Source organism: Neophocaena asiaeorientalis, unplaced genomic scaffold (assembly GCF_003031525.2).
Source record: "Neophocaena asiaeorientalis asiaeorientalis breed wild unplaced genomic scaffold, Neophocaena_asiaeorientalis_V1.1 scaffold236, whole genome shotgun sequence".
Classification (NCBI taxonomy): domain Eukaryota; kingdom Metazoa; phylum Chordata; class Mammalia; order Artiodactyla; family Phocoenidae; genus Neophocaena; species Neophocaena asiaeorientalis.
Genome location: NW_020173418.1, coordinates 822,064 through 835,410, shown reverse-complemented (window position 1 = coordinate 835,410; position 13,347 = coordinate 822,064). Strand labels below are relative to the sequence as shown.

At 43.5% G+C, this 13,347-nt stretch overlaps 1 protein-coding gene and 1 non-coding gene across 2 annotated transcripts in view; one reads left to right on the top strand and one right to left on the bottom strand.

Moving 5' to 3' along the window:
• Window positions 1-13,347, top strand: part of HERC2 (HECT and RLD domain containing E3 ubiquitin protein ligase 2) — a 228,790-nt gene that overhangs the window by 16,686 nt on the left and 198,757 nt on the right. The gene's annotated exons all lie outside the window — the stretch shown is intronic.
• On the bottom strand, window positions 3,840-3,946 carry LOC112401207 (U6 spliceosomal RNA). Its single transcript, XR_003003539.1, has one exon. It is a non-coding gene; the product is annotated as a U6 spliceosomal RNA (small nuclear RNA).

Here is a 13,347-nt window from a genome sequence, read left to right as displayed (position 1 = left end):
CCTGTATGAAGTTAATCAAGGGAATGCTAATTTTCTCTTTTTGATATGCTGGCTCTCCCATATTGTGGCCCTGAAGCACAGGGAAGCTCTAATGATAGCTGTGAGCTCATGAAGAAATACGAAGCATCCCTTCTCTGCTTATTTTTATGTCCAGCCTTCTTGCTGCATGTGGGTGTTAACATCATGAACTCCATGATGTGGGAGCCACTGTTTGTTATTCTGGTCATCTAGGAAGTGCCAGATACATCTGGTGTAAAAATACCTTGACAGTTTTATAGTTCAGAGTTTAGAGTCTGATCCTGGGAAGGTGGCATCAAACAGCTTTCAGAGGAAGCTGACCTGGGCTCGAGAGAGGATGGCTGTGCCCTAGTCCCAGAGAGAAAGCCCAGCCTGGTAGTAAAGGGCTCACACTTTTATTTATTGCTCAACTTTGTCAATTCTGAAACATTTTTGCAGGTTTTGTTTAACTTAGGCAGATAAAGTTCCCTTTTCCTCAAATCTTCTGCAATTTACTTATCTGCTCACTTATTTCTTACCGTCTTCTTTCACGTTTTGACATAATTGGACATTTTCCTTTAAGACAAAAATTACTGTCTCTCTTCCTTTTTTTTTGGCTGCACTGTGCTGTGCGGCATGTGAGATCTTAGTTCCCCCACCAGGGATTGAACCCGCGCCCCTGCACAGAGCCCTAACCACTGGACTGCCGGGACTGCCGTGGAAGTCCCTATCTTTCTTCCATCTTTATTCCTTGATAGTAACGTTTATCATCTTGCTTATATATTTACATTTCTCTGCCACCATCCTTTCTGGTTTAATCTCAACCATCCATGTTAATTATGACTTTTATCTAAATTAAGTAGCTTCTAATTCGGATAGTCGTTCCACACCACTTCTGTAATTCTCCAGCACCAGCTGGATAGCTAATAATTCAATCCAATTCTGACACTTAACTACTGGAGTTAGCTCAGGCCCCACAAATTAAGGGCTCGGTCCCTCAAGACTACCTCCACTTCAGATGCCAGCCTCAAATGGGATTCCCAGACTACTCCCACTTCTGCCTGGCTGACTACAAGTTCGGAGGTTACCATGACCCTCTCAGTTTCAGTAATTCACTAGAACAACTCACAGAATGCAGGAAAACACTTCGTTGGTTTATTTTAAAGAATACAGGTCGGGAACAGCCAAATGGAAGAGATGCAGAACGCAAGGTTTGGGGGAAGGAGCTCAGAGCTTCCATATGCCTTCTCTGGGCCCTCCACCCTCCCAGCACACCTGTGTGTTCACCAACCTGGCATCTCCCCAAATTCTGTTGTTCAAGAGATTTTATAATTTAATCTCAGCCCCCCACTCTCTGGAGGTCAGGGGATGGGCCTGATAGTTCTCACCCTCTAATCGCTGTTTGGTCCTTCTAGTATCCAGCCCACATCATGAAGCTGTCTAGAGGCCCCACGCCGAGTCAGCTCATTAGCATAAGCTCAGGTACAGTGGAAAGGGGCTCGTTATGAGTATCAAAAGACACTCCTATCCTCAGTAAATTCCAAGGGTTTTAGGAGCTCTGTGCCAGGAACCTAGAGCAAAGACCAAATATATATTTTTATTATACCACAGATAAAAAAATGAGAAGTAGATGTTAGAGCATTTTAGCAGAGCCCTGGAGTCCACATTATAAGGGTCCCATTTTACATGTTTAATAAGCAAGAAGAATGTGCTCATTAAGAGGTGCAAAGGTGGTTTTGAATACTGCCATGCAGTAACAATAAGAGGCAAAGGCATGTGTGCATTTATTCGTTAACCTGTGCTTGGTGACTGATGATATAGTTATTTTCTCTTAGCATTTGTACAGGGGTTCACAGATTAGCTATCAATTAAATCAATTTAGTATTGGGACCAGTATAAGTTAATGAAAGATTTGAACGTTGCTTTTAAGGTAATACACTACAGAACAATGTGATTTTTATTGATATAAAAAAGTTTGTCAGAATTTTATAATTCAATTAGAGTGAGTCTGTAATTTTATATTTTCACAATCTTACACTTGGAAGTTATGTCAACTTTCTGATGAGTGAAACTCATGTAGACAGTTTAGAAAATTCAGATTAACTAGGTTCTCCTTGAGAAAACAAACCCAAGGCTTAGAAATCATGTATGCTGTGTTATATGCCACACTGCTAGCACATCGGGGAATGGACATAGAGCCTTTTTTTGTTTTTTTTTTTGTGGTACACGGGCCTCTCACTGTTGTGGCCTCTCCTGTTGCGGAGCACAGGCTCCGGATGCGCAGGCTCAGCGGCCATGGCTCGTGGGCCCAGCTGCTCCGCGGCATGTGGGATCTTCCCCGACCGGGGCACGAACCCATGTCCCCTGTATCGGCAGGCGGACTCTCAACCACTGTGCCACCAGGGAAGCCCCATAGAGCCATTTTTAACCAGAGTTATCAAGTCAATCTGATTTATCCAAGGGTTCATCTGGAGTATGTGAATTTAAATTCTGAATGTAAAGGTGCCTCTAAGTTAGCAGTTTCTGAGAGATGTGTTTTCCTTCCATAGTTATCGAGATGTAATTAACATAAGTTTAAGATGTGTAGTATGATGATTTGATATACATAGCAAATGAAATGATTACCACAATAAGGTTAGTTAACACGTCCATCCCTTCACATAATTACCATTTGTTGATGTGTGGTGAGAACATTTACAGTTACTCTCTTAGCAGCTTTCAAGTATACAGGACTCTGAGGTTAACTGTAGTCACCATGTTGTACGTTACATCCCCATAACTTATTTTTCTTATAACTGGAAGTTTGTACTCTTTGACTGATGTCTCCGACCCGGGCAGCTCCTGGCAACCACCAGTCTACTCTCTATGTTGAAGCCTTTTTAGATTTTACATGTAAGTGGATCATATAGTCTGTCTGACTTAATTTCACTTAGTGTAATGTCCTAGTCAACTATGGTGTTCTAAATGGCAGGATTTTCTTCTTCTTTTAATGGCTGAATAGTATTCCATTGTGTGAGAGTGCCTGTGTGTGTGTGTGTGTACATACACATCTTCTCTATCCATTCATCCGTCGATGGACAGTTAGGTTGTTTCCACGTCTTGGCTTTTGTGAATAATGCTGCAGTGAACATGGGGACGCACATATCTTTTTGAGATAGTGATTTCATTTTCTTCGGATATTTACCCAGGAGTGGGAATCCTGGATCATATAGTAGTTCTATTTTTAATTTTTTTGAGGAGTGTCCATACTGTTTTGCATAATCGCTGTACCAATTTACACTCCCACCAACAGTGCATTTCTGAGATTTTTTTAATTAATTTTTTAAATTGATGCATAGTTGATTTACAATGTTGTCTTAGTTTCTACTGTACAGCAAAGTGAGTCAGTTATATATATAACCACTCTTTTTTTAGATTCTGTTCCTATATAGGTCATTACAGAGTACTGAATAGAGTTCCCTGTGCTTTACAGTATGTTCTTATTATCTATTTTATATATAGTCCATTTCTGAGAGATGGTTTTTTTTTTCCCCCTCAAAAGGCTGGCCACTCTTTGAAGTATCAGAAGTTTCTTTCTTTTCCGGGGATTCTTGATTTCCATTTTTTTAGATTATGTAAGTTTTCATTATTCTTTAATAAATAGGAGAAGAGGAGCACCACTAGATTTAATAGACTTCATAGTTAATAATTCCTTGCAGAGGTAAGAAAATATACAAATACAATGAAGGGTACTGATATCAAGAATCTGCTGGCTCCACAGGGTTTTCTATTGAATGAGTCTGAATTTTGTGTGTGTGTGTGTGAATCAGCAGAGGGTGTCAGGATGGTGGGGAAGGGCACAAAGTGTATAAGAACACTTCATGAATTTGTGTGTCAGCCTTATGCAGGGGCCGTGCTAATCTTCCCTGTATCGTTACCATTTTAGTATATGTGCTGCCAAAGTGAGCACCTGAATTACTTTTAATCATCCAAAGTTCCACCACAGTTCTATCCAACCTCAGACAAATCCGGTCAGCATTTTGGTGTCCGGTCTTGCAGTTGGCTTGTGAGATGATGAGGCACCCAGACCCTGGGGCCAGCAGAGGGAGAGCTCTCCTTACTAGCCTAAGGCTCTGGGTGAGATATGTGCTCTGAGCACTATCTGGGTGGCAAGAAATGCATTTCAGCAAGGCTAAGATGCCTCAGTAGTAAGACGTGGTATTATTTATCACCAGGAGAGAATGTGCTGCCCGAGAATCTGATGCATATCAATCTGACATGCTGAAATTTGCAAAAGGTGCATCTCTGGATTGATGAAACACCTACTTCATAGGGTTATTGAGTTGATTAATGAGTTGATTATGACACGTGCAGAACAGTGCCTGGCTCCCAGTTTGTGCTATTTAAGGGTTTGTGATTCTCACGGTGGTTGTTCAAGTGCAGGCAGGAGTGTCATTGTCCTGTCGCCATGAGTCCCCTTCACTGAACACAGTGCCTGGCACATAGGAGGTGCCAGTACCTAGGATAAAGGATGTCCCATGTTCCTGTGTTAAATCAGCTTGTGAAGGGACTTGCCTGCCTGAGAGACTGGAACTCCTGTTTTTGATTAAAGGAGCTGCAGCAGGAATGAATTCAAATCTTTTATATCACACATTTATTTTTAAATTCAGTGTTAGAACTTTTAAACATTTTTATCTTATTAAAAAATACTTATATTGCATGCATAGCTTGTAGCATTCAAAAGCTAACACAGTTTTCAGCGAAGAGTGAGTTCCTTCCCAGTCCTATTCTTCAGTTACCTCCTTTTATTTATTTTTTTCCTTCCCAGGGGTATTATTACTATTATCAATATCTTTCCAGAGGTAACTTACGGGCATATAAGTGCATGTATGAAACATACACACTTTATTTTCAGTAGAAATTAAAACCTTCTAGGATGTGAGGTACACCAGAATTTAGAAGAAATGTACAAAAAATGTGTAACGGTACAGCATGTAGAGTCTAACCCTCAGTCTCTGGCTTGACTTTATTTTATCCTTTTTTGAAATCAGTAAATTGACCCCTCCTGGGCCCAGCTCCATTGAGTCGAGGAGAGACCAGTGGATGGGTAGGAAGCACAGCCCAGACTGCAGCCAGGCTGCTTTGGCCATGGGTTATTGTGGGCAGTTCTGTGGATCGGAGCTTCCAGATCCATTTCCACACTGCAGTCCCAGGGATGCACGCTCCTCAGGGGAGACTGAGTGAGTTGTGCAGCATGTGGGTCATTCATTCATTTGCTCATTGATTCACGGACTCATCCGGCTGTTGGTGAGGGTTTCTGGCGCTAGGATGTGGTGGTGAATGAGCCAGGCGTGGCTCCTGCTTTCCTGGAGCTTATATACCAACTGGCACAACAAATAAAAAATGGACAGAGTGGCAGTGGTATGAAGAAAACAACAGAGCGATGCAAGAAGCTGCCAGGGAGGGTCCCTGAGTTGAGAAGCCAAGGCCCCTGCATTTACTCTCGTGTCCCTCACCCTGCCTGTAACAGCTCTGTATCCACCTTGAACCACGAGGACAGGCTCTGTCATTTCACCCTGGTACCCCAGCACCTGGCAGAGTACTATATATACAGGAGAGATCCAATCAGAATTTGTGTCATGAGTTAGTGAGTTGTCTTGTCATGACTTCAGGTTGATTAGGGCTGTACCAGTTCCCCAGTGGAGGATGGGACACTGAAGATGAGTGCCCTTTTATGTGTCACTCAGGTGGATGCTTTCAGCTTTTTAAATATTCATGCCTGCTGAGAGGTCTTCCTTAATTTTATTTCTCCATCTTTTAAAATCCCATTTATTGGGAATTCCCTGGCAGTCCAGTGGTTAGGACTCGGTGCTCTCACTGCTGGGGCCCTGGGTTCGATCCCTGGCTGGGGAACTAAAATCCCATAAGCCACGCGGCATGGCCAAAAAAAGAAAAAATCCTATTATCGACTTGATGGATCACTTTATTTTTCATGTGAGAATTAAATTTTTCTGTTAAATGAATATAGGCATCTTTTTTCCCTAATCTGTTCCTAAAATCTTTGAATTGTTTGTGAAGTTGCCATGTTACCAGCACTACATCCCTAATCAAATGAGCTAGACATAATAAGTATTGCACTGTATCTTTATAATACAGTGGAGTTAAGGGAAATTTGAATGGCCACTTCTGTGTTTGTGTTCCATTAGAAAGTTTTCACACCTAAAATCTCTTAAAATTATACTTGTACTTCTTTGTAAATAGAAAAAAAATTTCAATGTCATATAAAAACATATACTGTATCTCTTTTTAGCTAATGTTTGATTAACTGGGACCTTTAGTGTAATGGTTAATTTTATGTATCAACTTTGCTAAGCCGTGGTGCCCAGGTATTTATTAGATCAAGTAATATTCCACATAGCTCTGTGAAGGTGATTTTTGGATGAGACTCACATTTAAATCCATGGACGTTGGGGCTTTCCTGGTGGCTCAGTGGTTAAGAATCCGCCTGCCAATGCAGGGGACACAGGTTCGGGCCCTGGTCCAGGAAGATCCCACGTGCCATGGAGCAACTAAGCCTGTGCGCCACAACTACTGAGCTTGCGCTCTAGAGCCTGTGAGCCACAGCTACTGAGCCCACGTGCCGCAACTACCGAAGCCCACGTGCCTATAGTAGCCGTGCTCCACAACAAGAGAAGCCATGAGAGACCCGAACACTGCAACGAAGAGTAGCCCCCGCTCACTGCAATTGGAGAGAGCCTGCGCACAGCAGTGAAGACCCAACACAGCCAAAAATAAATAAATAAACAAATAAATTTATTAAATAAATAAATCCATGGACTTTGAGTAAAGCAGATTACCCTTCGTAATGTGGGTGGGCCTCATCCAATCAGTCGAAGAGCCTGAATAGAGAGAGGACTGACCTTCCTCCAGCAAGAAGGAGTCCTGTCTCCAGATTGCCTTTGGACTCAAACTGTAACATCAGCTGTTCCCTGGGTCTTCAGCCTGCTGGCTTGCCCTGCAGATTTTGGCATTGAATCCCCACAGTTATGGAAGCCAATTCCTCAAAATAAATCAATCTGTTTCCCTCACCACCTTCAACATGCACATACTCCACCCACCTCCGCCACACACCCCTGCTCTGTTTCCGTGGAGAATCCTCGGTAATACACTTAGATACCCATACAGTCTGTTTTTTGAGAAGCATATGTTGGTGAATAAGCTTTCTTCAAAACACAGTTGAACCTTGTTGAACAGTAGAATGCAGGTCTCCCTGATGGTGGCCCTGGGCTGTTCCAGGAGCGCCCCTCCAGCTGTGGCCCCGACCCACCTGTGGGCAGCTGCACAGAAGAGGTGCCTCCTACCTCTATTTTGCTGTGGCCCCTGGGCCCCAAGCCTTTCTGCCTTGGCACTCCTCTTTCTGTAGGTCCTGGAGACAGTGCTTTGAGTGGAAATCTCACTGGGTGGTTGTAAAAAACCTCCTCACTGTAACTGACAGGAATGTGTTAAAGTTATCCAGCCCTGGTTCCATCTCCTGGAATCTGCTCGTCTCCTTCAGGGTATTGCCCTGGAACCTCAGGAAGGTCAGCTACCCCGCCAACCCCCTGTCCCCAGCTTTCCATAATCTGTGATGTGTGGGTGTTCCATAACAGTTTATGTTCTGTTTGTTTTCTCTCTGTAAACTTTGAGCCCTGCGTTGATGAAAAGGAGAGCTGACAAATACTGGAGGTACTGTGTGTGTTGTCGTGGAGCTGCTTGTGGAGCTCTTCTTGGTGGTTTTTGCATCCTCGTGACTTCCTCCTGCCTTTGCTATTGTAAATGTTCTCATTTATGCTCCTGAGAATAAAACTTGGGGTGTGCTTAGTGATGCTTCTTGTCTGCTTCCTGATGAATTGTCAAAGGTTTTTACCCTGGATGAGAGATTATATGGCTGGTATTTAAATGAGCATTTTGAGTTCTTTTTTTTTATTTGTAAAATTTATAGCAAGGTGCACATCAGGGGTTGCAGACTTTCTCTAAAGGACCAGGTAGTAAATATTTTAAGCTTTGGGGACCCTAACTATTTGGTAATTATGGAACCCTGCAGTTGTGCCAGAGCAGCCATATGCAAAACTAAGTGCACACCGACATGTGAAGTTTTTGTAATGTTTTCATCACAAAATATTATTCTTCTTTTGATTACTTTTCAATCATTTAAGAATGTAAAATCTTTTCTTAGCTTTTGGACCATACATTAACCAGCCTTGGGCTGGAGTTCGCTCCCAGCCTTATAGGTGGACCCCACCGGTGAGCAGGGCCTACCTAGCAGTTAGAGCCAGCACCGTGTTCTAACCCGAGCTCTGTGGCTGGGCTACACTGTGAGGTACAGTTTCTTCCGCATCTGTGAGCTGGAGATAAAAATCTGCCTCCTTGAATAATTGTTTGTAAGGATTAAAAAGGATAATGCCCTGTTGTTTGGCCAGATACTTTGTATAGTACACGTAAGCTTATTTTCATTTTCCATTAGCTGCTGCCTTTTTGTCCCCTCTACTTAAGTCCTACCTTTTTGGGATGTGGTCTGTCTTGGTGAGTATTCAGTGTGTACTTTAGAAAGAATGCCTGTTCTGCTGTTGTTGGGTGGTGCGTTGTATAAAATGTTGATCACTTATTCAGGTATATGCCATTGCTGTTACTCATTCTTCATTCTGGTTGTTCCAGGTTTCCTTCTGGTATTGTTTCCCTTATCTTAAGATAATTTAGTAGTTCTATTAGAACAGGTCTGCTGACTACAGATTCTCTTAGTTTTTCTTCATTTGAGAATGATGGATATTTTTGTTAGATACAGCATTCTGATTGATAGTTGTTTTGTTTCAGCATGTTAAAAATGTAGAACGTTACTTTCAGGCCTTATACCACAGTTGGCCTTCTGATGCTATGACATCAGTTTAAACTTTGGTGATGACCGTGACTTTTAGGGAAGAGGAGAATTGCCCCCTAGGAAATGAGTTGGCATTGACCAGGAGAGGGAGGACCCCATGGTGAGGCAGTTGTCAAAAGTATGCACTTTACAAGTCTTCTCTATTATTGTTGATACAGGCGATTGAGTGACCCGTGTGCCATTGGTGTGGGGGAGTATGCCTCCCCAGGGTGCGTCAGTTTCCGTTGCTCAGTGCTTGTGGCAATAGTGACAAAATTCCATTTGCCACATTGCAACTTAAATAGTTCTTTGAGGAGTCTATTATGCATCTCAGTAAACTTGCTGCCTCCCCCTATAGGGGAGGTAGAAGTGTCATTGAATGCCTTCTTTAAGAGCCCAGCATGTGTATTCTGAGAAGCAGAATGAGTGCCTTGGTCACTATCAGTAATGTCTGGAACTCTAAAGGGGTAAGGAGTGTCCTTGTCCTTACAAGGATAAGGCAATTGAGGCCTCATATTGTGGTCTTAATATATGTAGAGACTTTGATTTATATTTTGGGTATCTGTGAGGGAAGAGATTCCTAGGGTCCTTGAGCCCAAAAAAAGCAACTCTAAAAGGCTGTGTCCCAAGGGTTTGTAAAAATGTGCACCTGGGGCCAGGCTTTGTTCTCAGGAAAGCTCATGACCAGCAGTTTCCACGCTGATGAGGTACAGTATAGTGCAGGGCTGAGAAGGGCAGTTTCTTGCATCTGCAGCCCCAGGGCAACAGCTAGTCATCATATGTGGTCCAGAGACCCCAGGGGGCATGAGAGAAGGTTGCTGAAGCCTCTTCGGTGAAGGAGTCTCTGAGGGTGCTAAGGGGGGGCGTATCTGTATTAATTTCCTAGGGATGCTGTAACAAAGTACCACTGACTAGGTGCTTAAACAACAGAAATGTATTGTCTCACAGCTCTGGACCCTGCAGGTCCAAAATCAGGGTGACGGCAGGGTTGTTTCCTTCTGAGGGCTGTGAGAGAAGGCTCTGTTCTGAGGCATTCTCCTTGGCTTGTAGGCGGTCACATTCTCCTTGTGTCTTCATATTGTCTTTCCTCTGTGCATATCTTTCCGTGCTTAAATTTCCTCTTTTTGTAAGGACACCAGTCATGTTGGATTAGGGCCCACCCTAATGACCTCATTTTAATTTGATTATCTTCAAAGACCTTAGTTTTATAAATAAGGTCACATTCCCAGGTACTGGAGGCTAGGACTTGAACATCTTTTGGGAGTATATGATTCAACCCATAAGCAGGTGCTGTGTTTGTCAAGCCAACTTGTAATTGCTAAATAGTTTAATTTAAAAAAAATTTTTATTTATTTATTTATTGGCTGCGTTGGGTCTTCTTTGCTGCGTGCGACCTTTCTCTAGTTGCGGTGAGTGGGGGATACTCTTCATTGCGGTGTGCAGGCCTCTCATTGTGGTGGCTGCTTTTTGTTGCAGAGCATGGGCCTAGTATAGTGCAGGGCTGAGAAGGGCAGTTTCTTGCATCTGCAGCCCCAGGGCAACAGCTAGTCATCATATGTGGTCCAGAGACCCCAGGGGGCATGAGAGAAGGTTGCTGAAGCCTCTTCGGTGAAGGAGTCTCTGAGGGTGCTAAGGGGGGGCGTATCTGTATTAATTTCCTAGGGATGCTGTAACAAAGTACCACTGACTAGGTGCTTAAACAACAGAAATGTATTGTCTCACAGCTCTGGACCCTGCAGGTCCAAAATCAGGGTGACGGCAGGGTTGTTTCCTTCTGAGGGCTGTGAGAGAAGGCTCTGTTCTGAGGCATTCTCCTTGGCTTGTAGGCGGTCACATTCTCCTTGTGTCTTCATATTGTCTTTCCTCTGTGCATATCTTTCCGTGCTTAAATTTCCTCTTTTTGTAAGGACACCAGTCATGTTGGATTAGGGCCCACCCTAATGACCTCATTTTAATTTGATTCAAAGACCTTAGTTTTATAAATAAGGTCACATTCCCAGGTACTGGAGGCTAGGACTTGAACATCTTTTGGGAGTATATGATTCAACCCATAAGCAGGTGCTGTGTTTGTCAAGCCAACTTGTAATTGCTAAATAGTTTAATTTTAAAAAAAATTTTATTTATTTATTTATTGGCTGCGTTGGGTCTTCTTTGCTGCGTGCGACCTTTCTCTAGTTGCGGTGAGTGGGGGATACTCTTCATTGCGGTGTGCAGGCCTCTCATTGTGGTGGCTGCTTTTTGTTGCAGAGCATGGGCCCTAGGCGCACGGGCTTCAGTAGTTGTGGCTCGCCGGCTCTAGAGCGCAGGCTCAGTAGTTGTGGCACACGGGCTTAGTTGCTTCACGGCCTGTGGGATCTTCCCTGATCAGGGCTCGAACCTGAGTCCCCTGCATTGGCAGGCAGACTCTTAGCCACTCACTGCACCACCAGGGAAGTCCCACTTAGTTTAATTTTAATTTATTACTCATTGTGTCAGTGTCCATGCCCACTATGGGGTATTTTAGGGCAGTGGGTGCTGTGACCATGGGGAGTTTAAGGCAATAATAGTTGTGATGGTTAAGGCGAAGCAAATTTATTTGTCTTCTAGATTATATGAAGTAATTCCCCTAAGATTATATGGGCTGCCTTGTTTAGATTTAGTGGGATCCCCAGCTATACATGTAATTTGAGCCCCAGTATTGATTTAAATTCATGAAGGTTTGCCAGTTGGTACATTTCAGCAGATACTTAAGTTAAATCAGAATCTGTGTCATAGTGGCACCAAAGCCCTTTGTCTTCGTGTTTTTTTTGTTTTTTTGTTTTTTGTTTTTTGGCAGTACGCGGGCCTCTCACTGCTGTGGCCTCTCCCGTTGCGGAGCACAGGCTCCGGATGCGCAGGCCCAACGGGCCCAGCCACTCCGCGGCATGTGGGATCCTCCCAGACTGGGGCACGAACCCGCATCCCCTGCTCCGGCAGGCGGACTCTCAACCACTGTGCCACCAGGGAAGCCCTGTCTTCTTATTGTATAAGTTCTTGCAGTAAACTTTGGAGTTCCACTTGGGTTAAATTGTGGACCTTTGTTTCAAATTTAATTTGTTTTTCTCCAGAAAGCTTCAGTATTGTCAGGGTAAGGGGACTCCCCATGGCGAAGGTTACTTTATAGGGTTTAAGGATGCTGGGTTTACATTGGGCTTGAGTTAACCACTTTGCTGTGCCCATGGCTGCCTTGGGTGTTTTCTCTACAACCTTGGGGATCAGGCTCTTTGTTGTGACAGAGGCAGCAGAGTGGTGTAGTGGGAGAGTACTGGACCTACAGCCCAGAGGTGGATGCATGGACACCATCCTCTGCTGCAGCCTTGCCTTTTCCCAGAGTGCACCCTTCTTCTCCCTCTGCCCCTCTCTCCCTCTTCCCCCTCCTCTCCACATTCCCTCAGTAGTTTAGATTTCTAGCCAAATAAAGCCCAGGCTTTCGGTTCCTGTCCCTGTCCAGTCACTCATAGTGAGGATCTTCTGGGTGGTTACAGGGAAGATTTGGGGTCCTGATGGCCCACCTCTTCTTCCAGGGAATGCCAGCCAACCTCCCCAGGGTTGGGATCCACAGCCAGTCTGGGCATTTTGTCTTTGCCTTGATGAGGATCAAATGGGGTGACATGAGAGCTGTGGCCAAGTCCGCCCCACAGATGCTGGTACTCCCTGGTCACAAAGCAGGCTGGAGGTGAGCTTCTGAGCTTTACTGAGGATGGAACTGAAGCTAAGAGACAATAAACAGTGCTTCATTGCTTGTAAAAAGATTGAATTCCAATAATCAGGTTGCCAGTCCCCATGGACACTTCTCTCACACTTGTGAAAAAAACAAAAATTAACAAATCTCTCTTCTTAGTCACAAAACTCAGTAATGATTATTTCATGATTTAAGTTTTAGTGAAAAGATGAACAATTTGTGAAAAACAGAAGTGCCAAAGTTACTTGGCCTTTCTCTCACTTGTCTTTTCTTTTAAAAAGATTTATTTACTTCTGCATGACCTTAATTTTTTAGTGAGAGTGCTTGTGATAGCTAAAGTAGCCGTTGTTTTGTTTGGTCAGTTGCATTTGCATTGTCTTATTAACGTTTTACCTTCTACGCCAATGGTCCTTAAACCTGGTGGAATATTAGGAATATCTTGGAACTTAAAATTGCTGGTGCCCAGGCCATGCCCTAGACCAACTGAATCAGAATCTCTGGTGATAGAACTGAGGCTTGGTATTAAAATGCGTGTGTGTATGTACGTGTGTGTGTGTGTGTGTGTCCCTCACCCCCTGCTTCTGATGTATGATGGGGTTGAGAACCTGATTCCGAGCCTGACTTTTTCTATGACTTCAAGCAAATCTGTACTTAATTTAGAGGCGCTGTGTGGTTTTACATCTGTAATGTATGAAAAGTACACATTACAAAAAAATCTATATTTAATGCCCAGGAGCTTGTTGGATATATCTTTTTTTTTTTTTTTTTTTTTTTTTGG